At 44.4% G+C, this 24,000-nt stretch overlaps 1 protein-coding gene and 1 long non-coding RNA gene across 3 annotated transcripts in view; one reads left to right on the forward strand and one right to left on the reverse strand.

Moving 5' to 3' along the window:
* Positions 1 to 24,000, reverse strand: part of FRMD4A (FERM domain containing 4A) — a 554,591-nt gene that overhangs the window by 358,065 nt on the left and 172,526 nt on the right. The gene's annotated exons all lie outside the window — the stretch shown is intronic.
* Positions 1 to 24,000, forward strand: part of LOC127043211 (uncharacterized) — a 54,855-nt gene that overhangs the window by 4,577 nt on the left and 26,278 nt on the right. The window contains exon 2 of the long non-coding RNA XR_007772176.1: positions 16,512 to 16,706. This is a non-coding gene — a long non-coding RNA (uncharacterized LOC127043211). The remainder of the gene's footprint in view (positions 1 to 16,511; positions 16,707 to 24,000) is intronic.

The following is a 24,000-nucleotide window of genomic DNA, read 5'->3' on the forward strand; positions in this document are numbered from 1 at the left end:
TTGCTCTATGTGTCACGGAGTCACCGGGCGATACTCTGGAACTGCTCCCCACCAAGCCAGTCAGGACTTTGGGGAGCCTCCTCTCCCTTGGAGCAGACTTGTTCAGGGCAAGAAGCTCACACAGCTTCACCTCCTGGGTCTCTCCTTGGAGCATTTAGCATCCTCTGCCCCTCCGTGCGCTTCCCACAGCGAGTCCACCCCAGCGGGGTCCTGGGGAAGCCACCGGGTTCTGCATCCCCACTTTGCAGTCAGACGTGACTCTCAGCCAGCCAGTAAAACAGAGGTTTATTCGATGACAGGAACAGGGTCTAAAACAGAGCTTGTAGATACAGCGAACCGGACCCCTCGGCTGGGTCCATTCTGGGGGGCAGTGTGCCAGACCCCCAGGTCTGCCCTCCGCCCTTGACCCCAGCCAGCTCCAGACTAACAACCCCTCCCAGCCCCTCCTCTCTCCTCAGCCCCTTTCCCGGGCCAGGGGGTCACCTGATCCCTTTGTCTCCAACACCTTCAGCTGGCACCTTTGCAGAGGAGGGGCCCAGGCCATCAGTTGCTAGGAGACAGAGTGTCAGGCATTTAGGTGCACTGGCCCTTTGCTCTGCCAGATACTTAAGAACTGCCATGGGGACACTGAGGCACCAACACAGTATTCAGAGAAAACATTAAGAACTCTCCCAGTTCGTCACACTATGTCACTCTAGCCATTTAGCTGACTGGAGTCTGCAGCTTCTTTTGTGTTGCTGGAGTGGTGCAAAAATGGACTAATTGTGAAGGCAAAATTTGGTTAGTACCATCTGGGATAGGGTTCACATCGGCTACCTACACAGTGGAAACCTCTCTTGTTCCATTACTGATCTAATGAGCCATGTCCCCCAGGATGTCTATAGGAACATTTGTGGACCTGAGAACCTAGGCACCATATTACGACCATGTGGATATCTGGGGAGTGCTTAGAGCTCAATCCTACAGGATAATTAAAGTAAAGTCAGTGTACTCAGCATGTGATTATGTCATTTGCAGCATCAAGGCCAGAGGGCTCAGCCCCATGCAGGATCAAGCTCTTAGAGAATGCAGCAATGCATGCTAAGAAAACCCATGGTCAGAAAGAACGAACCTATATTAGGTGAGGTTCTTTGACCTGTGTTATGCAGGGGGTCAGAGTAGATGTTCAGAATGGTCCCTTGTGTACGAATCAACATAGAAGTGTTAAGATAACAGCGACACAGAAGGTGATACGCTGAACTATCAGGGTCAGCTCTAGCTTTTTTGCAGCTGCAAGTTGCGAAGCGAAAAATAAAGAAAAGAAAGTTGATCGTGCTGCTTCATTGGTCGGCGGCAATTTGGTGGCGGGTCCTTCGCTCTCTCTATTCCTCTTCGGCGGCACTTTAGTGACAGCTCAGAGAGGAACTGAGGCATTCGCCGCCGAAGACCCGGATGTGCCGCCTCTTTCCATTGGCCGCCCCAAGCACCTGCTTCCTTCACTGGTGCCTAGAGCCGGCCCTGTGAACTATATAACTCTACTGAAAAGCAGTCTGCGCTGTGCTCTGCTTCCAAAGTCACTGTCCTCCACACCCAGCGGTTTAACGAAGCCCAGTGCCTTTTGCTCAATGAACGTACGATTTGTGAAGGGAATAGTCCTTTAAGCACCCCAGCAGCAGCAAAGACATCCTGTTAAACTAAAGGCAAAACACTCAAAGCTTCTGGGATGCAGAGATGTTACACTCACCCAGGAGTTTTGCAGAGCTCAAAATCTCTAACCTGATTTAATATATTCATCTGAAAGCTGAAAGATACACAAAGTGGCTGTTTGACAGCAGCAATACAAAGAACATTCTCTCTGGGAGTGGGGAGTTTTCTTTACTGTGTGAAGGAAACAATGTCAATACACCATTTGACTGAGCTTATTCCCTACTGAGAGACTGTATTACTTTGTCCCAGTTTGCTAAATGCCTAGCCTCCAGGTAAAATGGATTGAGGTATACGCCAGTTCAAGTCATATAATATACATCAAGAAAATAGCTTCCCCCCCACCCCCCAACCCCCGATGGCATCCTGTTGTATTTAACATCAGCAGGGAGTTGAGTTCATCTCATAGGGACACTCCAAAGTCCTTGATATATTTTTCCCTATTGAACCCTTGATAGGAAAACAAGGGGTCTAATTAAAAAACAAACCTTTGTCATAATATTATAGCGACGGAATTATGCATAAACAAGGTCATCTCTCAATAGATCATCTGAAGGCTGGTTTGTTAGGAACACAAGGAGCTGCCTCATATACTTGAAGCTTTCCAATCAGCAGATGCAATTCAGTCCCCTACATGTCTCTGAACACCAGACCCATTCCATCACAAACTGCAGCAGCAAATAATCCCGGATCTTCTGAGAGAGGCAAATGAGCAGCCCTTGAATTGCAACATCCACAAGAACCAAGAGAAACAGCACAACCTAGTGTTCCCTTTGCTTCCCTCTAGCTCTCAAGGAAGACAGACAGAAAACTGGCACTTGATTCAAAACGCCCAGATCACAGCACTCATTAGGAGGCAAAGGTTTTATCTATGGCACCATCTCCTCCATTTGAAACTCCTGATACTTTTAACCTCCCTGCAGATTTGCATTTTGATCTGCTTCAGTGACTTTCCTGCACCTCATCTGCTTTTATATTCCAACAAGTAGGATCTTGTGCCCAGAAGGAAATATTTTATTCAACAGGCTCTGGAGAAGGCAAAATCTGTCACTTCGACGCTTAATTCCAGTGATCCAGGCTCCCATGCTTGATTTCAAACTGGTCACTGATATGAGTTTGGGAAAGCATCTTCCTCCAGGGCACATTGGAAGGGATTTCACTAGATTTTCATTTTCCACTGGAGAACCAAGCAGAGGTCATCTGGAAGCAGGGGTGAAAGTAACTTACAGCACTTATCGGTACTGCTGGAGTCCTGAGGGGGGCATGGCCTTAACCAGAAGAGGCAAGGCCTCTCAAGATTTAAAGGCCTTGGGGCACCGGCTGTGGCTGGGAGCCCCAGGGCCTTTAAATCAACCCAGGGCTCCCAGCTACAGAGGTGGCTGGGAGCCCCCGGGGCTCACAGGCAAATTAAAGGGCTCGAGGCTCCAGCCGCCATGGAGCTCTGGGCCCTTTAAATCCGCACCGCAGCTCCAGCTGGGATTTAAAGGGCTCAGGGCTCCCACGGCTGCAGGGAGCCTCGAGCCTTGCCAGGTTGGGGCCAGGATTTAAAGGGCCCGCAGCTCCCGTGGCTGAGGGAAGCTCCGAGCCCTTTAAATCCCAGCCCCAGCCAGGGCTACCCAAAGGATTCAGGGGGCCTGGGGCAAAGCAATTCTGGGGACCCCTTCCATACAAAAAGTTGCAATACTATATTCTTATGGGGGCCCCTGCGGGGCCTAGGCAAATTGCCTCACTTGCCCCCACCTCTGGGCAGCTCTGGCCCCAGCTCAGCTGCCGAAGCTCCGAACCCTTTAAATCCTGGCCCCAGCTCAAACTCTGCATACAAAACCTGCACAACCCATTAGGCAACCTAGGCAGTGGCCTAGGGCACTAACATTTGTGAGGTGGCGACTGGATGTTCGTCCACCGCAGTCATCAGCGGTATTTTGGGGGGCAGGAACTTCCGCCGCCTATGGCGCCAAAAAGGCTGCTGGCGCTCCTGTCTGCATATAAATAAAAACCACAAACAATATTACAATGAGCCAGCTCTGAAAATGTGCCGCATCTTGCCTAGCCATTGCTCCATGCTGAAGGTGGTGCAATGTAAACGCTTCGTAGAGTCTGTCTCTCTCTCACACACCTCCTCCCCTCGCCCCCCCCATCATGTGTTGAAGGGGAGATCTTCATCTTCTACTAAACTGGATGGATGGATGCCCTGGCAACCCATGAACAGCTGGTTCTTTCTCAGGTGCCCACATCATCTAGGAACCTCTCTCCCTGCCCTCCCAACCTCAATTATTTTTACTGCTTGATCTAGAGAGATGCTCAATGCAGAGTCTGCATAACCCATAACTGATCAAGCCCAACACTGTTGCCCTCTAGGGGGCTGCTGACCTCCTGGTGCCATTTTTTTTTATTTCTTTGCTTAGGCACCAACTAAGTGCTCATATGATCCCAGCATATTTCCCCTCCTTATTTCAACCCCCGACTTTGGACCTTCCAATTTTCAGGGGATTATGTGCAAAACAGAAAACCCACTAGCCATGTTCTAATGCTTTCTCCCAGCTCCTCAGTTCCCTGGGGAAATTTCATTTTATCTCAGGTTACCGTGTACAGAAACCAGCAATTTAATATACAGCCCTTTTTGTGTGTGCGCTAATTTCAGATGCTGATTCTTGTTTGATCATATTACACTGCAACTCACTGGAAAAGAATGAAATCACTCCCAGTTTAGAATGCCAATTGCTCACTAAAGCAGATGGTATTTCTTTGCCTGCCCATCCCTTTTTCCGGCAAGGTTCTTTTTCAATAGGAAATCTAGAGGCCTGGCCCCAGTGAAAAAAATATTTCATGCTAACTTATGTACCTATTCCACACAAGACCATGCTTAACTTTAAGCAGATGCTTCAATTTCACTGACTGACTTCAATCTGAGAGAAGATTAAAAGGAGACTTGATCACAGTCTAGAGCTGTCTACAGGAGAAAGATTTCTGAGAGCAGAGAGTTCTTTAATCTGTTGATGCAAGAATTACTGGGTGACGTTCTGGGGTTTGTGTTACACAGGGTCAGCCTAGGTGATCATAATGGTCTCCTCTGGTCTTAAAATCAATGAATGAGATGCTACCCAAGCGCCTTGCTACATCAGGGCCATAGTACTGAAGAACAAAGCAAGTTTGTTAATTACTATTATTACTGGCAAAGCTTTAACTGAATTGAAAATACAGCAGGCAATTTATTTTATATGTAGATTGCATCTATGCTAATGAGATCCAAAAATAGCTACTGAGGTGGTAGAGTTAAACCAGTAGAATGACATTGCACAGACATTTTAAACTGAAAACTTTTCACTATGAAATGTCCATGAGAGTTTAATGTGGCTATTCATTACTTAGCCTAATGGACCAATTTTTGTACCACAGCATTCTTGCATGGAAGATACCTGGGACCTGATTCTCCTCTCGCATCAGTAAATCAGGAATATCTCCTGTGAAGTCAGAAGTGTTATGTAGGTAACCAAGGTTGATTTGAATCAGGCCCTTATTGTTATCTTGATTAAGGGGCTGGATTGGGTCTCAGAATATGTAGGACCAATTCCTACCTCCACCACGTTGGAATCTCTGTCACTGGAGGTTTTTAAGAATGGGTTAGACAGACACCTGTCAGAGATGGTCTAGATAATACTTAGTCCTGCCTCAGGGCAGGGGACTGGACTATATGATCTTTTCAGGTCCCTTCCAGTCCTTCATTTCTATGAGTCTTCCTCTCTGATCCTGGGCAAGTCATGAATTTCTCGGTTCTCTGTTCTCTACTGTAATAGGCTGTATTGTCATCCCCATTTCTCCCAGCTTGTCTCATCAATTTAGACTGTACATTCTTTGACACAATGACTGTCTCACTATGTGTTCTTACAGCCCCTGGCACCACCAGGCCCTGATCTGGAGTGTCTAGACACTATTGTATTAAAAATAATTAATAGCAGCTAGGGTCTTACACTAGGACTGTCAGCACATAGCTGAGTACCCCCGTACCACAGCGTGGGGATATCAGGAACTATCAGGATAATGATCAGGAGCTATTTCTCAGATCTTGAAGTGCTGCTGTTACCTGTGTAATTCAAAATCCTGCTTATGTAGGACCACAAAAGTATTTATATGACATGACCCACCAGTGAAGAACCAGAGCAAGGAGAGATGATTGGTATCTATTACAAATTACAGCTATTGGAGATCCCTCGTTAGATTAAATGGGAGGAGATTGCTTTTCTGTCTGCTGGCAGAGGTCCCCCATGGTCCAAACCTCAGTTTGTTGGAAGGATTCTTTATCAATTGAAAAGACACTTCTTAGATCAAAGAGATGGAAGAATGTTTCCATATCAACCAGTCATATGCAGCCAGGCGACTGTCCCAGTATTTCCTGGGGGATAACTGGGGAAGGTCCAAGAGCTGCTGCATGCAGACTATGAGGCTGCTTTCCCAAGAGGGATGCGGGTGATTTCTGGATGTGCCATCCCCTTGCAGCTTCATTAATATAATTGAAATCAGACTTATTTAGCTTTACTCGAGTCATTGCAAAGGGACTGATTATTCACTACTCTCCTGAGGCACTATTTCAGTCTGGGACTTGACAGGGGAGTATAAATAGCTCTGCAACTGCTCCACAGAGGTACTCCTAAGTTAAAGCCCATATCGAGGTATCTCTAATTGCTCAAATTATTGTTAGTCTTAACAGGGCAGCCAATTACGTCAAGGAACCTTTCAGTTGTTGCTAGAACTAGTGCAGCTAACTATCTATGTCCATAGCATTAACACTGACAAACATTTATACAGGGTAAACATTAATGAAACCTGAAAAGTGGGGATAAATGCCAAATTAAAAACAACCCTGCCTGACATATTGGTTCTGGCAAAATAAAGTGATGCTAAATGAAAAAGGGAAACTTTTTATAGGGGAGTGGAGCAATTCTGCTCAGAGCCATTTTGAACCATGATTTTGGAAACGGAACTGAACATGTTTTCTCCCTGGCTAGTTGCAGTCAGGCTCTGGGACAGCCCCAGTTCAGCTGCATCACCAGCAAGCATCACCACTAGCCACAGCTTATTTTCCTAGGATAGCCAAGACTTATGGCTTCTTGAGAGGTAGAGTCTGAATTATGATCCCAAGATTTCAGCGGAGAAGGCACCCCCAATAGCACAATGAATACCTCTCTCAGCTCCCTTTTGGAGGCACTGCACCAAATTCATCCTTGTTGTAATTTCACTGAATCCGAAAGACAAATGATAATACTTAGCTCTCACACACTGCTTGTCAGCAGGTAATTTCAAACTACTTTACAAAAGGAGACCAGTATCATTATCTGCATTTTACAAATGGGGAAACTGAGGCACAGAGCAGTGAAGTGACTTGGCCTAGGTCACCGAGCAGGCCAGTGGCAGCACCAAGAACCTTGCTCTACTGAGTCCCACTATCCATCAGGCCACATTGCCTCTCACACTTACACAAGTGATACATTTGCCCCAGTATGTCCCCTATAGACATAAAACCAATGCAGTTACGGTGGCTTTACAACAGTGTAAATGAGGCCCAATGCCTCCAGCTTTCATAGATTTTAAGGCCAGACAGGACCATTAGATCATCTAATCTGACTTCAAGAAGCCTGACTTGAATGATGCATCCTGTGCTCCAAGTTCCAGTATATCCTAAGCTCCAAGAACCATAGAAGAGCTCCTGGTTTGCGAGCCAGGGAAAAGGAGTGGCTAAGGCTGTAAGAAAAATCAGACTGATTTTGTTTCAGAACCTGCAACCTGGAACACACACCACAACTTTTGACAGTTGCCCCAAATTTGAATGGCGCTGAGACCTTGTGTGCCAAATCGCAATGCCACTCACTCAGAATACGCTGGAGCTTGTGTGTGGGTGCACCACCTGTTTCTGTTGTTCTGTTCGTTGGGTGTTTTATGGTGTGGGGACTGACCACACCAAAACCACACCTTTAAAAAAAAAAAAAAAGTAGTTGCCACAACTTTTTGAAGCCCCTTGTCCTGCCACAAAAGAATCAGTGTTCTGTCAGCCTTAGGGATGGCATGATTTCTGCAAACACAGATTTCAGAACTGGATTATGTTGCCTCAGTTAGAACAAATGATTGTTAGCGAAAGACCATGTTAAATTCAAGTTACACTATCTTTAGTGTGACCAGATGGCAAGTGTGAAAAATTGGGATGGGGTTGGGGGGTAAATTCTTATTTAAGACAAAGCCCCGAACATCGGGACATCTGGTCACTCTAACCCATCTTCCTCCTGACATTGGTGCCCTTTCTTTTTGCTTATACTTAACCAGCGAACTTTAATGTAAAGCTGTCAAGGCTGAATCCCCACTCAGGCACTTTGAGTGCAGAAGGTGGGGGCCCGCAAAGATTCTAAAAATTAATACTCGTCACTCCAGGCTTGTATTAAACTTCCAAGGTTACAGCTTTTCTCTAACCTTGGTTTGGTAAATGCTGCCACCACTTAAATGCAAACCCGCCCTTGGACCCAGGAAGGAGCACTTGGGAACTCCTCCCTGTGGGGTACCCTCAAGCCCTTTCAGACACCCCCCCCTACCGCGGGGAAGAGCTGAGAAAGAAAACAAAGGAAATTAGCTGTTGCCACCAGCTAATCAAACAGCATAGGCACAAACCTCTTAGGACACAAAACTCCAAATCCTGTTCTTAAAAAAAGGTAAAATTTATTAAAAACAAAAAGGAAGAATACACATCTGGAACTTAGGCTTTTGATAGATTATAAAAGAGCAATTCCAAAAATTAAAACACTCAAAATAGCTTTCTTGGGGGTTCAGCTTAAAGGTTACAAGCAAACAAAAGCATCTGGGGTTAGCACAAAGTAGACCCACAAGTCAAAATAAAGAAATAAACCTGATTGCGTCGACCTAAACAATCCTAGGTATGGAGGATAATTTTTCATATCTAGTTCAAACCTTACCCAGCATTCCTGCTTATAGCATTGCTGTGCTGTGTCCCTGCAGCCCAGCGAGAACAGACAAAGGGAAGTTTTTTCCCCCAATTTTAAAAAAGTTCTAGTCCTCTCATTGGCTCTTTTGGTCAGGTGCCCACTCCTTTTTTGTACCTATGCAGGGAAACTTTTTAACCCTTTACAGGTAAAGCAAGCAGAGAATAGCTGCCAAGAAGGATTTTACAGCTAACTGGCTGGCTGGGTCCATGAAAGGGAGCTACCCTCCCCGCACCCCCCTTCATTTATCACAAAAGCAATCCTTACTTTTCTTCCTATTTTTCTAACAAACACTGGGATTTTCCATATAAGGGAAATTGCTCTAAGCTGATGTGGGCTGCACGTCCAATTGCACTCCTGCTCACTGTTATAAAACTTTCCCCATCACTGTGCTGCCCATGTGGGCTTTCATTCCAGTTGCAGGAGTCAGCATTCTGGTGTCAGACCTGAAGAATCTTGACACAAAATCAGTAAAAACTTTATCTTCTACCCTCCTAAAGAAAATGGAAATCTTCATGCCTTACAGAACACTGGCATGCTGGCAGAAATGCCAGCCCATCTGCAGGCTTTCCGCAAGAATTCACAAACGTCAGTGTTAAAACAATTATCATTGCATAGAGTGTTTCCAAGAGTAATATGAATAAGAACAAGACCAATAATATAATGCATATCTGTCCTGTCTTTCACTTGAGTTCTCATAGGGTTTTGTGTAGATTCATCAATAACCCCTTTTTAGCATTCTAAGTATTGGACAGATCTTGCTCTTTCACTGCATCTTGGTTAGTCACTTACCCCTGAGCAAAGTACGGGTAAAATTTAAGCATTGTGATGTGAGAGTGTGATAGTCTCCACCATTGTCATCACTGGAGATATCACCCAGGACCCTCAGAATGAAAGCATGAGTATCTACAGCTTGAGCTGATGAGTCAGGGTCTGCGGATGAGGGCTGTAACAGAGTCACATCCTCTGTGGATCAGACTCAATGGGTTAGAGTAGCATTTTAAATCCAGTTTGCAGACCATTAAATGACAAGAGGCAAGGCTTTGGAGAAATAGGTCCCAAATCTTCTCCTAAATATTATAATAGGAACAAATAAAGCTCTGAACTTGCAATTGGATCCACACAGACAGACTCTTGTGCCTGCAGAGTCATATTGCATGATCAAAGCCAAAGTCCATGGACCTCTCCTACCAGGCAGCACATGTACTGATTTTGATTGGCCCTAATAGTTTATTATAGTTATTTGTTCTATGCCAGTCTGATCAAACTATGATGTACCAAAAAAAATACAGACACTCCCTGTCCAGAAAAGGCTGCAACCTAAAAGATGGACATATAGAAGATGGGATACACAAGGAAATCCAGAGCTCTGGATTGTTATTTTCCTCATAATTATAAACTCATTTCTCCTAGGCCTTGATGTTTAAGAAGGACTTATCTTAAGAGACTTGAGAGCAGAGGTTTCTGTTTTGATTTATCTAAAAAACATGCTTGCGCTATATAAAAACAGATGAATGCCCATTGGGCATATGCTACCCTAAATCATTCTGCAAAACGATGTAAATGCAAGGAACGAGGGCAGAATAATATTACACTCTAGAGTGTTCACCATTAAAAAGTCAGCTAACAATATTCTGCTATGCATAGAATAGGATAGACCTGTGCTAGTTCACATACCACTGGGTGCTAACTTTGGATAAGAGCTGATTTTTAATGATCATCCTGGTATATTCTTTACGCTCTACAGAGCAGGGATTTTTGGTCTCTCAGGTCAGCATTAGATCCAGTAATCTCATTAACAAATAACAGGATTGATGCATGCTTCCTCCCACGCAGCAATCTGAACATTTACCTCTGTAAGCCTTTGGAAAACAGTTCCATATGGGATGGAACTGCTGAGATAGTCCAAGTCTGTGTAGTGTTTTGATTTTGCACGGATATTTCCCTTTTCGTCTTACATGCCCACCGTACAGCAGGGAAGAAAATCCAGCAAAGCTAGTGTTTGTTTGTTAACTGGTGCATTAAAATGTACTGCATGTACATGTACCCAGCCTCTGCTTCCCTAACCACTGCAATCAAGAGCTGAAACATTACTCACACCAAAGACCAGTGGCTTCAAGATAATTAACAGTAGCATGTCTTGCAGTAAAACACAAGAGTTATCGCTTGCAGTAACCTAGCCTTAATTTATTTAATCTTCTTAGCGAAGTGGAGATTATCTCACCCCAAACCAACCTTGAAAGCTCCTGATCAGCTACATCAATGACATGAACATTGCGAGCATTTCAAACACTTTGGTCCTGCTAAGCTCTGTAGTAGCAAACTAACATTGCACAGTCGGTGCTTTCAAAAGCTTCATGTTCAAAAGTAACCAATACAGATTTCTGGAGCCCCACTGGCAGTGGTCATGAGATGGCTGGTCGTGCCCAGTGCAGGAGAGCCTGATATTATCAGCGTCGGTGTTATCGCTGAAAGTTCATTTCAACTCTGATGTTAAAGAAACCCCAGTGCTGGCATTGCATCGCTTGTTTGCAGTAATTTTATGAGGTTTAGCAGCAATGAGATTGAAAGATTGGTAGAGAGGACTCTTGGGACAACGTCTCATGGTCTAGCAAGTGCTGTGTGTACAGAATTACAGCAACTTCACACCAAGCGGGTGAAGGGGGGCAAAAACATCTCTCATTTCCACTTCTCAATGCTTGTCCTGTGAAAGTCAACAGGAGTTTTACCATCGACTGCTATGGGACCAAGATTTATACCTTACCCTAAAAGGGCCCGGCCCTGCAAGGGTTCCTCATGTTAAATGTCCCATTGAGGTAAACAGCACAAATCCCATTGAAGTAGGGCCGAGTTTGCCTGGACAAGGACGGAAGACCTTATTGTGCTATTCATCTGTATGCAATTTGGTCCAATGGGTCTATTCGGGTGAGTGAGGGTTATAGGATCAGGCCCTGGCCAGCAGAACCAGTATAAATGTGTGAAACTTGCAGCTCCAGGGGACCAGACCTACATTTCCAGGTCACAACAGCCTGATGACATCAGGGTTGGATTGAAATACGGGTAGAATGCTTAGTGCTCTCTCCTCTAGCCCTGCTTGGTGTGGAGTACAAGGTGCTTCCTGCTGGCTGAGAGCTCTGCAGTGACAACAACTTGATGAACCAGGATCTATCTCTATCTCAGACTCAGCTGCATCTCATAGGTTGTTCCTGGTTAACAGGCTGTCTCCATCCATTATCCTCCTACCGCCCTAGATACATGAGTTTATTACTGTCTCTTTGGCCTGAAGTTCAGGGCCTTGCAAGGCAATTTCTGGTAGCAGGAGAGAGCGATATTAAATAGGAATAACCTTGGAGTACTCTTGTTTAGTTAAAGAAACACTGTAGAGACAAACAGCTGGCAGTTTCCTTCTTCTGAAACCCGCAAATCTGCTATTTCAGTGAGGTCTGTGCCCAAGAAGTTCTGTCTCTGCTTTCTCTCAGGTGCAGAACGCCTCTGGCTTTTTTGTTGCACCCAACATACACAATCTGAAACCTGTACCCTAGTCCCTGTATTTGCAACCAAGGAAACCCTGCAGCCTACTTGGCTTAATCTTGACTTGTCGTGTGACTTAATATCTTGGGAGCGAGCCTCATAGCCCCTGGCTGTTTTCACTACATCAATGGGTTGATTACTCCTTTTGTGGAACCCAGAGAGTGCTTGGGGCACCCCTGAGCATTAAAAAGGTCTCTAAGAGTATGTCTACACAGCAACTAGACACCCACAGCTGGCCCATGCCAGCTGACTTGGGGTCATGGGGATCTGGCTGCAGGGCTGTTTCATTGCTATGTAGACACTTGGGCTCAGGCTGGACCCCAGGCTCTAGGACCCAATGAGGTGGAAGGATCCCAGAGCTCAGGCTCCAACTTGAGTCTGAAATTCTACCCAGCAATGAAAACAGCCCCGCAGCCTGAGCACCGTGACCTTGAGTCAGCGGGTGTCTAATTGCTCTGTAGACAAACCCTGATTGTCTACACAGCAAACCCTGCATAGGCAAACCCTGATCGTCTTCAGATCAATGAGTCACCTGCTGGCAGCCATAACACCTTTCAGCATTACGCTATTTGTAGTGGTTTTATTTATCTAAGATACACGGTCACTTAGTTTAATATAGTCTTCACACAAGTCCAAAATGAGGTACAGGGCTAAATAACTGAGGGCTGAGATTTCCACTACATGACTAGAACCGTGTTGGCATTAACAGGGATGCAAGTGAATGTGGGGTAGGCCAGAATTTAGCTCACAGTCACCACCCTAAAATAAAAGGGATTTTGAAGGGCCAAACCCTCACATCCTTACTCATTTTTATTAAGTTAACAAGAGGTTATGAATTAAGAACTAAAGGGCAGGTGCTGAGCCCCTTATAAGTGTGGAGTAGCACCTTACTCCCACTAAAACCAGCAAGGCTACCCGTGGAGTAAGGTACTACTTGTTTTTGGCAAGAGTGGCAGAATCTGGCCCTGGATGAAAACAGAGTAAGGGCCTGAGGGTTTGAACAAGGGGAAGAGAGAAGAATTTAAGAAGTATGACCTCACCCAATTCCCATTTACATCCCTATACAGGAAAGGCAGAAGAGAAGTGTTTAGATGAGATTTCAAAACAGAGTCTGCGCTTTATGATAGATAGGGATTTCAGGAAAGTTCAGTTGAGACTGAATATGAATATACAATTTCAAACTTCCTTCGCTTAGCCCCACCTTTTCAGAAGTAGCCACTTTCTTTGGGTGGCTCTTCCGTTCTGAGACGCCCGACTCACGATACCAAAATTAAAGGCATCATCTTAAAATTCAGATTTTAATTCATTTGGCCATTGTTCACTGCCATCTAGTGAACGTGCCCGGGAGGACAATCACAGAAACAATAAAAAAAAAAAAGAGAGTTTTATTTTAAAGGAATGACTGTTCATGGAAATGGTTAAATGGAGGCAGAGGGAGAATGATATCATGGAAGGAGCAGCTATGTACTTGTGGATCTCATTTCTGAAGGGTTTAATGACTCCGCAAACAAAGATTCCAGACCAAAAGGAAACCCAGGCACGAATCCTGCAAACAAACACTTATGCACATGCTCTACTCCCATAGTTAGTCCTATTGAAGTCAATGGAACTACACATTAGTAATGCTGTAGTTATAAGTCAATTGAACCAGAAGGGAGAGCAGTGAGGAAGGGAGCCCCATTTTCCCAACAGAGAGGGAGGATGGGGGGGGAGTTGGGTTCTCCTCACCCCATTGCTTCAGCCCCTGACTTTATGCAGGTGCATGAATGTGTTGGTAACCATTTTGGCTAGCACACTGGGGATTGAAACTAGGACCTCCAGAGCTGAAAGCATCAGCTGCTACAGCCAGGGCTCTCTAGCTGGAGTTGTAACAAACTCATATTCTCTGCAGACCAACAGTGAGGGGGACCTATAGACACGCACTCACCAATGGGTTGCACAAGTGTTTGTGCAACAGCCATTATCTTGGCTAATATCAGGAACTGAACCAGGGATTTCCAGAGTTGAAAGTAAGAGTCCCTACCACTGGACCTAAAGAGACAGGCTTTCAAGTTCAGAGCATGACAGAGCTCTATCCTCTGTGGAGCTGGTCCAGAGAAGGGCAATACACGCTGACCCTGCCCAATGAGCTACACTTGCAGGATCAAGGACCTGATGACTTCCTTTAAATTAATCAATCTGCAGCTGTTCTAATTATAAGTGAGATATACTTTTTAAAAAGTATATTTGGGTGGTTTTTATTCATGATAGCAAATTACAACAATTAGTTCCTTATAAGAGATTTGCAGGCACTTTTATCTGATTTCCAGGAGGATTATGCCTTTGGCTCTTGTTGAGGTCAATGCAGTTCTGAAATTCAATCCTAGAGCGCCCTGTTCTCCCCACTGTTCAATCCCTTTGAGTTGCACTCTGCATTTGACTGGTTTGGGTATGCAGTATACACAGAAAGGGACAAATTCCATCCTCTCTAGAGATGAGAAAATATATGTCGCATAATTTAGCTGAAAAAAATATAGAAATGTTCTAATTATTCAATAATATTATACAAGCTCCCCTTATCATGGCTCACAAAGCAACTCCACTGAGCTCATTAGGGTCACCTGGCATGTCTCTTAGTACACACAGGATTTGAAAATACAGGGATAGGTAAACTTCATGTAGTCTGAATATCAGCAACCGCACTATGGCCTGACTCTAAGGTCAAAAGGCATTCGGCATCATTCAGGAGGTGCTTAGCACTTCATAGTATCAAGCCCAAACTATTCCGATAGCCCAGGAATACTAGATATGTGGGGTCAGATAAAATGGTAGAGGGTTCTCCAGGAGAAGCGCTCAGATTAGAATCAGCTTCCAGCTCTGAAATAGCCCAGGATTATTGATCTTCAAGGCACATATCAAGGCTCCCCTTTTTGCCTGGGGAACTGAAGAGGGTGGGGAAGAGTTTTGGTGGGAGGGAGAGGGAGGAAGTTCTACCTATTGGCTAGGTGGGGATTTGCTGCTGAGTTTGTTTTGGTAGTACAGTTACTTTAAATAAAGTCAAAAGCTCGCTGAATAAAAGAAAGGAGCCTTATTTATAAATCAAAAGTAGGTAAATACATATATAAATATGGACATTGCAGACTGTTTATTCTGCTGCTGAGCTTCTGCAAACAGGAAAGTCAATACATCTCTAAACTTTGTGTCAAAACAGAACTAGGGGAGACTGCCTTGAATTATTTTTATTGCTGTTACTGTTTATTGCTGTTTTATTGTGGTTTTGCAATTTGTATTTATGCTGACACAAGAGAAAAGAGTTTGCAATAAGGGTCCAGGAATGACAAGATATATGCAATGGCAGCTTGCTCTGCACGGTGCTCTGAGTAAGGCACTAGCTTAGCATAGTGCTGAAGTGCTCAGATCCTGTGAGGTGCTATTTATTAATTTGCCAAGACACCACAGTGCTGCATGCCACTAGAAACCCAGAGACAGATACAATCGATAGTTCCCAGTTGTGGAGCTTTGCTTTGGTAGCCATCTGAACATTTATGATCCAATGCTGCATTAAGATAAACCAGTTAATGTGCATGCAGACAGAATGTGGTATACAATTAAGTATACGTAATGCAGTCTTCAGCATGTTAACCAGTGCTTCAAGACCTTTAATTACACCAGGCTGTCTATCTGTGGTTTAAGATATTGCCCTTTGGCAAGCACTAAGAGCACCAAAGGGAGCTGTAGCAGCCTTTATGCCCCCACCAATCAATAGAGAGGGGAAGGATAACAAGATTACTTGGGGATTAAATTGAAGACAATGGAAATATCAGGATGTATTGGGAATTTGGAGCATTTCATCATGAGAGCACCAGGGAAAACTAATGCAGGAAAATCGTTGTAGAGAATGACTGCATCCTTTTTATTAGCTTTTAAGGGTGTTTTTCATAGATTTTTGTTTTAAGTCCAAAATGGGCCATTCTGATCATCTAGTTGAGCCTATTGCATAACACAGGTCACAGAATTCTACCCAGTAATTTCTGTATCAAGCCAAGTAACTTGAACTACAGCATATCTTTTAGAAAGACTTCCAGTTTTAGGGTAAGATTTTGGCCCTGCTGAAGTCAATGACAAGACTCCTACAGACTACAAAGGGGCCAAGATTTCACCCAGTATTTAAATACTTCAAGTAAGGGAGCCCATCACTTCCCCTTTCCTATTCTCAGACAGCAACCTGCAAGTTTCCTGTAAGTCCTCTCTACTAGAAGCTTTCCATACTGCCTTACCTTCTAGAACTATGAAAGATAAAGCCTTCATGTCCTAACACTCTCTCTTGTAATTTTTTAGTTTATCATCATCATGAATTGAAGGATGAGGACACCAATGAATCCAACACCACCTAGGAATATAAACACAAGTTTCAAGAACTTTGGCTTGTCTGCATGGCATGTTCATACATGGCAAGCCAGCGTATGAATCTACAGTATACGAGTTTGCCAAGCAATAACATCCTGCACGGACACTGCCATGGCACACTGAAAGGTGTGTATATGCCTTGACATACAGCTGTTTGAAATGGGAGTATCTTGAAGTGCACTACAGAACATTTACACTCTGTAGCAGTGTCCACACAGGACATGGCAAGGTACTGCACCGTGGATTCACATCCAGGCTTTCAACACCCCATGTAGACAAGCCGAAGCAGTCACTGTATTCATCACTTGCTTCTTGCATTAAGCCTAGCCCTGAAGAAAATCCATCATTATTCCATACATGTCTTTGGAAAAGTAAAGCATTTTCAATACACTGGGTTAACCCCACATAATTCTTGTAAAGCCATTGGCCATGAGAAAGGACAGGGTAGTAAGGACAGGGTGGTACGGAAGGGTCTCATCAGTGCCATTGTTCTTTTCCATCCTTAGCCAACGGAAACCCCTCTGGGGAAAGATACCATTGGTGGTGAGGGATCCGAAGGTGAGGTGGATCATGGCATCATGCATTGTGACGCATGCCTCCACAGCATCGTACTCGCTCAACATTCTGTGTGGAGATTCCTCATCTATGTTAACGTTGAAAAAGTTTGCTCAGCAAACCCTCAGCCTTCCAATCAAGAACATTCAAAAGACAGACAAAAATCAGCTTGCATTGCCTCTTGCTCTTTTGCCTTCTGAGCAACCCTAAAAATCTATACCCCTCTCCTTATGCCATAACCCAGGGGTCTTCAACTTCACTGCTCTGTGAGCCCCTGTCATAAACAGATAGCTAAGGGTTAATGTTCTTTTACCTGTAAAGGGTTAACACAGGGAACCAAACACCTGACCAGAGGACCAATCAGGAAACAAGACTTTTTCAAATCTGGGTGGAGGGAAGTTTTTGGGTGTGAGTCCTTTGTTCTTGGTCTGTTCCTTTTCTCGTCTCTGAGAGTGATCTTTCTATCTCCTGGCTTTCTAATCTTCTGTTTCCAAGTTGCAAGTACAAGGATAGTAAGACAATAGGTTTATATTGTTTTCTTTTGTATTTACATGTGTGTAGTTGCTGGAATGTGTTAAATTGTATTCTTTTGGAATAAGGCTGTTTATTCACTTTTTTCTTAAGCAATTGACCCTGTATATTGTCACCATTATAGAGAGACTATATTTTATGTCCTTTTTCATTCTTTTTATATAAAGCTCTCTTTTTAAGACCTGTTGGAGTTTCTTTAGTGGGGACTCTAGGGAATTGAGTCTGCAGCTCACCAGGGAACTGGTGGGAGGAAGAAGTCAGGGGGAAAATCTCTTTGTGTTAGATTTACTAAGCCTGACTTTGCATACCCTCTGGGTGAGGGGAAAGAGATATTAGCTCTCTCGGTACTTGTGTTTCCAGGACTTGAAACAGGGAGGGTAGAATCCCTTTGTTTAGATTCACGGAGCTTGCTTCTGTATCTCTCTCCAGGAACCCAGGGTGGGAACACCTGGAGGGGAGGAGGGGGAAGGGAAATGGTTTATTCCCCTTGGTTGTGAGACTCAAGTAATCTGAGTCTTGGGATCCCCCAGGGAAGGTTTTGGGGAGACCACAGTGAGCTAGGCACTGTATAATCCCTAGCTGGTGGCAGCAATTACCAGGTCCAAGCTGGTAACTAAGCTTGGAGGTTTTCATGCTAAACACCCATATTTTGGACGCTAAGGTCCAGATCTGGGAAGAAATGTTATGACAGCCCCTTCTGACTACAATAATTACTGCATGACCCCAGGAGGGAGGACTGAAGCCTGAGCCTGCCCGAGCCTTGCTGTCCTGGGGGGGGGGGGGGGGAAGGGAGGGAAGGGGAAGAAGAGGAAAGACCGAGCCTGAGCCAAAAGCTAAAGCCAAAGCTGCTATAACACGATCCACTTAACCATAAAAACAACTGAACAGCTCTATATTCCCTGACAGCTAAAATTTCCGTTAAACAATATTAATGCATCCTAAGTCTGACTCTACATAGTGCTGAACACTTGCTGCAAATTGCGGATGTCAACTCACCCTGACATCAATGGGGAGTCATGTAGCAGGATTAAATCCCACAACCCTAATAGCACCAAATTTGCAACATAAAATAGAGGAAAGATGCGTAAATTCCTCTATCCTAAAGACTGATTCACATTTTCATTGGAGCTAAACACCATTAAATGAGAATCTTGCGTCCAACAATTCCTCTGGATCCCTCTCTGCAAGGAGTATGCGCCTCCCCACTGCTTTGAGCAGAAGACTCTGCATTGATCATCGGCAAGTTCTGTACAGTGGATAGCTTTAGTCTATCTCAACATCTATCTATGCACATTATGGTCATGAAACCAAATTTTTCCTCATGGTTTCTTTTTACACAAAACTTAATTTTTATGCTAACTGTTGCATATGTAAGAGGCACATTCTTAAATAACAGCAGTGTTTTCGTATTACATGAAGGCTGCCATGATATATGGAATCACAATCCATCTTAAAGCAGGAGGCATTTATTAAAAAAGACAACTATTAGGACAGATAAATAAGTTTTCACATCTTGCATTCCAGCTTTGTCTTTTTTTTAAACCAGGAGCCACCTCCTGTCTGGAATCCTATCCCTCACAGACATCTAGTGGTTGACTAATGTAGTGCAAGAAAATTACATTACAAATTACTTGACATAAATTCTTACACTATCTCCACCACAATCCTTTTTAACTTCTGATCATTCAACAGCAGGAGCTGAAGAATGAATTCTCCCACACCTGCACCAAAGCTGAATCATTCTGACATTTTACTCCCTTTCTCACCTCCTCTATCACTTTAAAAACCACCACCATACAGTTCCCTGAAGATTTAGTTATTCCTAGCAGTTAGGAGCACATCTCAGTAGGCAAGTCTTTCTTCAGTACAGGCCATGAGTTGAGTTGCTCCCAGTCATCCTTGCCATGCTCTGTTCTATTTCATGGAATGCTTTTGTGATCATTCACATGTTGGTTCAGCAACAATACTGAACGGCTTGAACCTCTATTTCTTCTTTGTCCTATGATCTGTCTGCATTTCTGTTTGATCTTGTCATCATGCATCTAGTCTCTCAAGCATTCAGATCCTGAAAAGCATGAACAGCGTGGAGAAAGTGTAATTTACCCCTTCACATAAACACAAGAACCAGGGCTCGCCCAATTAAATTAACAGGCATCAGGTTTAACATAAACAATAAGGAAATACTTCACACAACACAGTCATCTTGTGGAATTCATTATGTTATGAAGGTCAAAAGTATAACTGGGGTCAAAAAAAGAACTAGATAAGTCCATGGAGGTTAGGTTCATCAAAGGCTATTAGCTAAGATGGTCAGGGATGCTGCCCCATGATCTGGGTGTCCCTAAGCCTTGGACTGCCACAAGCCGGGACTGGACAACCAGGGATGGATCACTTGATAATTACCCTGTTCTGTTCATTGCCTTTCCCTCTGAAGCATCTGGCACCAGCCAGTGTTAGATGACAGGATACTGGGCGAGTATCTGGTCTAACCAATAGTCTGACCCAGTATTTCCATTCTTATGTTCTTATCCTTCCGAACTTTGGTTCTGGGTTCTCTGTTCCACTACATGATCTCTCTCCTGACCTTACTTTTGGTTCTATATGTATGCCTCAATACCAGTATAAGCATGTTACAGAAACACTCTATACAATGGTTCCCTGTAAAAGTTTAGTACTCCAATACTATTCTGCTGTTGGTTGAGCAGCATAGAAGTGTCAAGTATCTGGTTAGATCAGTGTGGTTTGGGGTCTTAGTGCTATGGGATTGGAGGGAAGAAATTAATTTCAGTAATAAAACAAAGGTGACAGCTCACCTCGGATTCACTGGTTTGACATGCAAAACAAGGCCCTGAGTCTTGGTACCTATGATCCCATGCTTGGGGGAGCAAAGGGTGACATAAAAGTGCCTTTAAGCACTTATATTCACAGATTCCAAGGCCATTCTCATCATCTAATCTGACCTCCTGTGTGACACAGACAACAGAACTTCCCCAAAGTAATTCCTTTTAAACTATAGCACTTAAAAAATAGTTCTTAAAAAAAACCAAAAAAACCAAAACACCAACAAAAAAAAAAATCTCGTTTTAAAATTGCGAGTGGTGGAGAATCCACAGCCCTTGGTAAAATGCTCCAGCGGTTAACTACCCTTACTGTTAAACATGTACACCTTATTTCCAATCTGAATTTGTCCAGCTTTATCTTCTAGCCATTGGATCATGTTCCAATCTAGCAGACAAACTGTAAGATCTAATTATCAAATATTTGTTCCCCATGTGGGTACTTATAGACCAGTGGTTCCCAAACTTTAACAGCCTGTGAACCCCTTTCACTAGCGCGTCAAGTCTCATGAACCCCCTCTTAAAAATGAATATTTCCAGGGATTTTTTCCTTTACCCGAGTATAAATTATAAAGCCGTGATCTTGGAAATATAAAATTTGTTTTATGACATGATTATGTTATTCATTTTTTATCATTACAGTATTTTTATTACATTGTGAAAACGGCAACAGTCTTCCAAGATCTCACTTTCGTAGCTTGTATCACTTTGAATAAGCCTGTTATAAGACAAGGCTCCTATGTTTCATCAAGGAGTATCAGATGTGAAACATGAAGGTATTTAAGGATACGTCTACACTACGGGATTATTCCAATTTTACATAAACCGGTTTTATAAAACAGATTGTATAAAGTTGAGTGCACGCGGCCACACTAAGCACATTAATTCGGCAGTGTGCGTCCATGGTCCGAGGCTAGCGTCGATTTCCAGAGCGTTGCACTGTGGGTAGCTATTCCATAGCTATCCCATAGTTCCCGCAGTCTCCCCCGCCCCTTACAATTCTGGGTTGAGAGCCCAGTGGCTGATGGGGCAAAAATCATTGTCACGGGTGGTTCTGGGTAAATGTCGTCAGTCATTCCTTCCTCCGGGAAAGCAACGGCAGACAATCGTTTCGTGCCCTTTTTCCCTGGCAGACACCATAGCACGGCAGCCATGGAGCCCGTTCAGCTTTTTTTTTTTTTTTTTAAAACAGTCACCGTAGGTGTACTGGATGCCGCGGACAGAGGCGATACTCCAGCGCTACACAGCAGCATTCATTTGCATTTGCATGATAGCAGAGATGGTTACCAGTCATTCTGTACCGTCTGCTGCCAGTGTAATTTGGCAATGAGATGACTGTTATCTGTCCTTCTGTGCTGTCTACTGCTATCATGGGTGCCCCTGGCTGAGATCGGCCGGGGGCGCAAAAGGAAAACTGGGAACGACTCTCCGAGTCAATCCCTCCTTTATGGTTTCTAAAAATAGAGTCAGTCCTGCCTAGAATATGGGGCAAATGTACTAGAGAAGCAGTGTATCAGAGAGCACAGCTGCTCTGTGTCAGATTCACGCAGAAATGATGAGCTACATGCCATTCCCGGGGGGTGCCCCTGCAACAACCCCACCCGTTGCTTCCGTCCTCCCCCAACCTTCCTGGGCTACCGTGGCAGTGTCCCCTCCATTTGTGTCATGAAGTAATAAAGAATGCAGGAATAAGAAACACTGAGTTTTTAGTGACATAAAATGAGGGGGAGGCAGCCTTCCGGTGCTATGATAGTCCAGGCAGGACATTAAGCAGTGTGGGGGAGAGGAGCCCAGCATCCCACTGCTATGATAGTCCAGGCAGTACAGAATCTTTTCTTTTCACATGAAAGGAAGGGGGCTGATTGAAGCTCAGCCCCCAGTTGCTATGATGAAGACGGTTACCAGCCGTTCTGTACCATCTACTGGGAATGACTGGGAGTCATTCCTATTTTCACCCAGGCGCCCCTGGCCAGCCTCACCTGAAGCCAGCCAGGAGCACTCACGGGTTCATAAGAAGGACGGTTACCAGTCCTACTGCACCGTCTGCCACCACAGAGGGGAGAGGAGCGGATACTGCTCTTCACTGCTGCAGCATCGCGTCTACCAGCAGCATTCAGTAGACATAGGGAACATTGAAAGAAGTCAAGAAACGATTTCTTTCCCTTTTCTTTCACATGGGGGGGAGGAGGGAGTAAATTGACGAGCTATTCCCTGAACCACGCCGGACAATGTGTTTGAACATACAGGCATTGGGAGCTCAGCCAAGAATGCAAATACTTTTCGGAGACTGCTGGGGACTGTGGGATAGCTGGAGTCCTCAGTACCCCCTCCCTCCCTCCATGAGCATCCGTTTGAGTCTCTGGCTTCCCGTTACGCTTGTCACGCAGCACTGTGTAGCCTGTAGATTTTTTTTTTCAAACGCTTTGGCATTTCGTTTTCTGTAACGGAGCTCTGATAGAACAGATTTGTCTCCCCATACAGCGGTCAGATCCAGTATCTCCCGTACGGTCCATGCTGGAGCTCTTTTTGGATTTGGGACTGCATTGCCACCCGTGCTGATCAGAGCTGCATGCTGGGCAAACAGGAAATGAAAATCAAAATTTCGCGGGGCTTTTCCTGTTTACCTGGCCACTGCATCCGAGCTGAGATTGCTGTCCAGATCAGTCACAATGGTGCACTGTGGGATACCGCCCGGAGGCCAATACCATCAATTTGCGGCCACACTAACCCATATCCAATATGGTAATACCGATTTTAGCGCTACTCCTCTCGTCAGGGAGGAGTACAGAAACTGATTTAAAGAGCCCTTTATATCGATATAAAGGGCCTCGTAGTGTGGACGGGTACAGCGTTAAATCGGTTTAAACGCGTAGTGTAGACCAGACCTAAGACGCCAACTCAAAAGAGTTCCTCCTACACAAGCATTCAGGTCTTGAGCAGTCCAGGCAAACAACACACGTTACAACAAAGCTTAAACTTGTTCTTCATAATAATTTAAAAAACAATACTAGCTGCCTATTTAATTTTAACAGCAAAAAAATATTAACCTCCCTTTCCATTTCTTATAACGAGTCTTGAAGTTTAAATCTCCTCAGCGTGATAGATATGCTTGCTTTGATCTACTTAGCTCTTGGAAGTCCAGGGGCTGTGGGCCCCGTGCTGCCAGCGCTGTTCCTAGGGACCGCAGTCTGCCATTAGGGGATTTTTCTCTGAGAACCCCCTGTAACATTTCATGAACCCCAGTTTGGGAACCACTGTTATAGACTGATCAAGTCATCCCTTAACCTTCTCTTTGTTAAGCTAAATAAATAGATTGAGCTTCTTGAATCAAATCACTAGTAACACCATTTTCTAATTCTTTAATCATTCTTATGGCTCTTTTCTGAACCCTCTCCAGTCTATCTACATCCATCCTGAACTGTGGATACAGAACTGGACAGAGTATTCTAGCAGTGGTTGCACCAGCGCCAAATACAGAGGTAAAATAACATCTGTAC

The sequence above is a fragment of the Gopherus flavomarginatus genome, chromosome 1 (assembly GCF_025201925.1).
Source record: "Gopherus flavomarginatus isolate rGopFla2 chromosome 1, rGopFla2.mat.asm, whole genome shotgun sequence".
NCBI lineage: Eukaryota > Metazoa > Chordata > Testudines > Testudinidae > Gopherus > Gopherus flavomarginatus.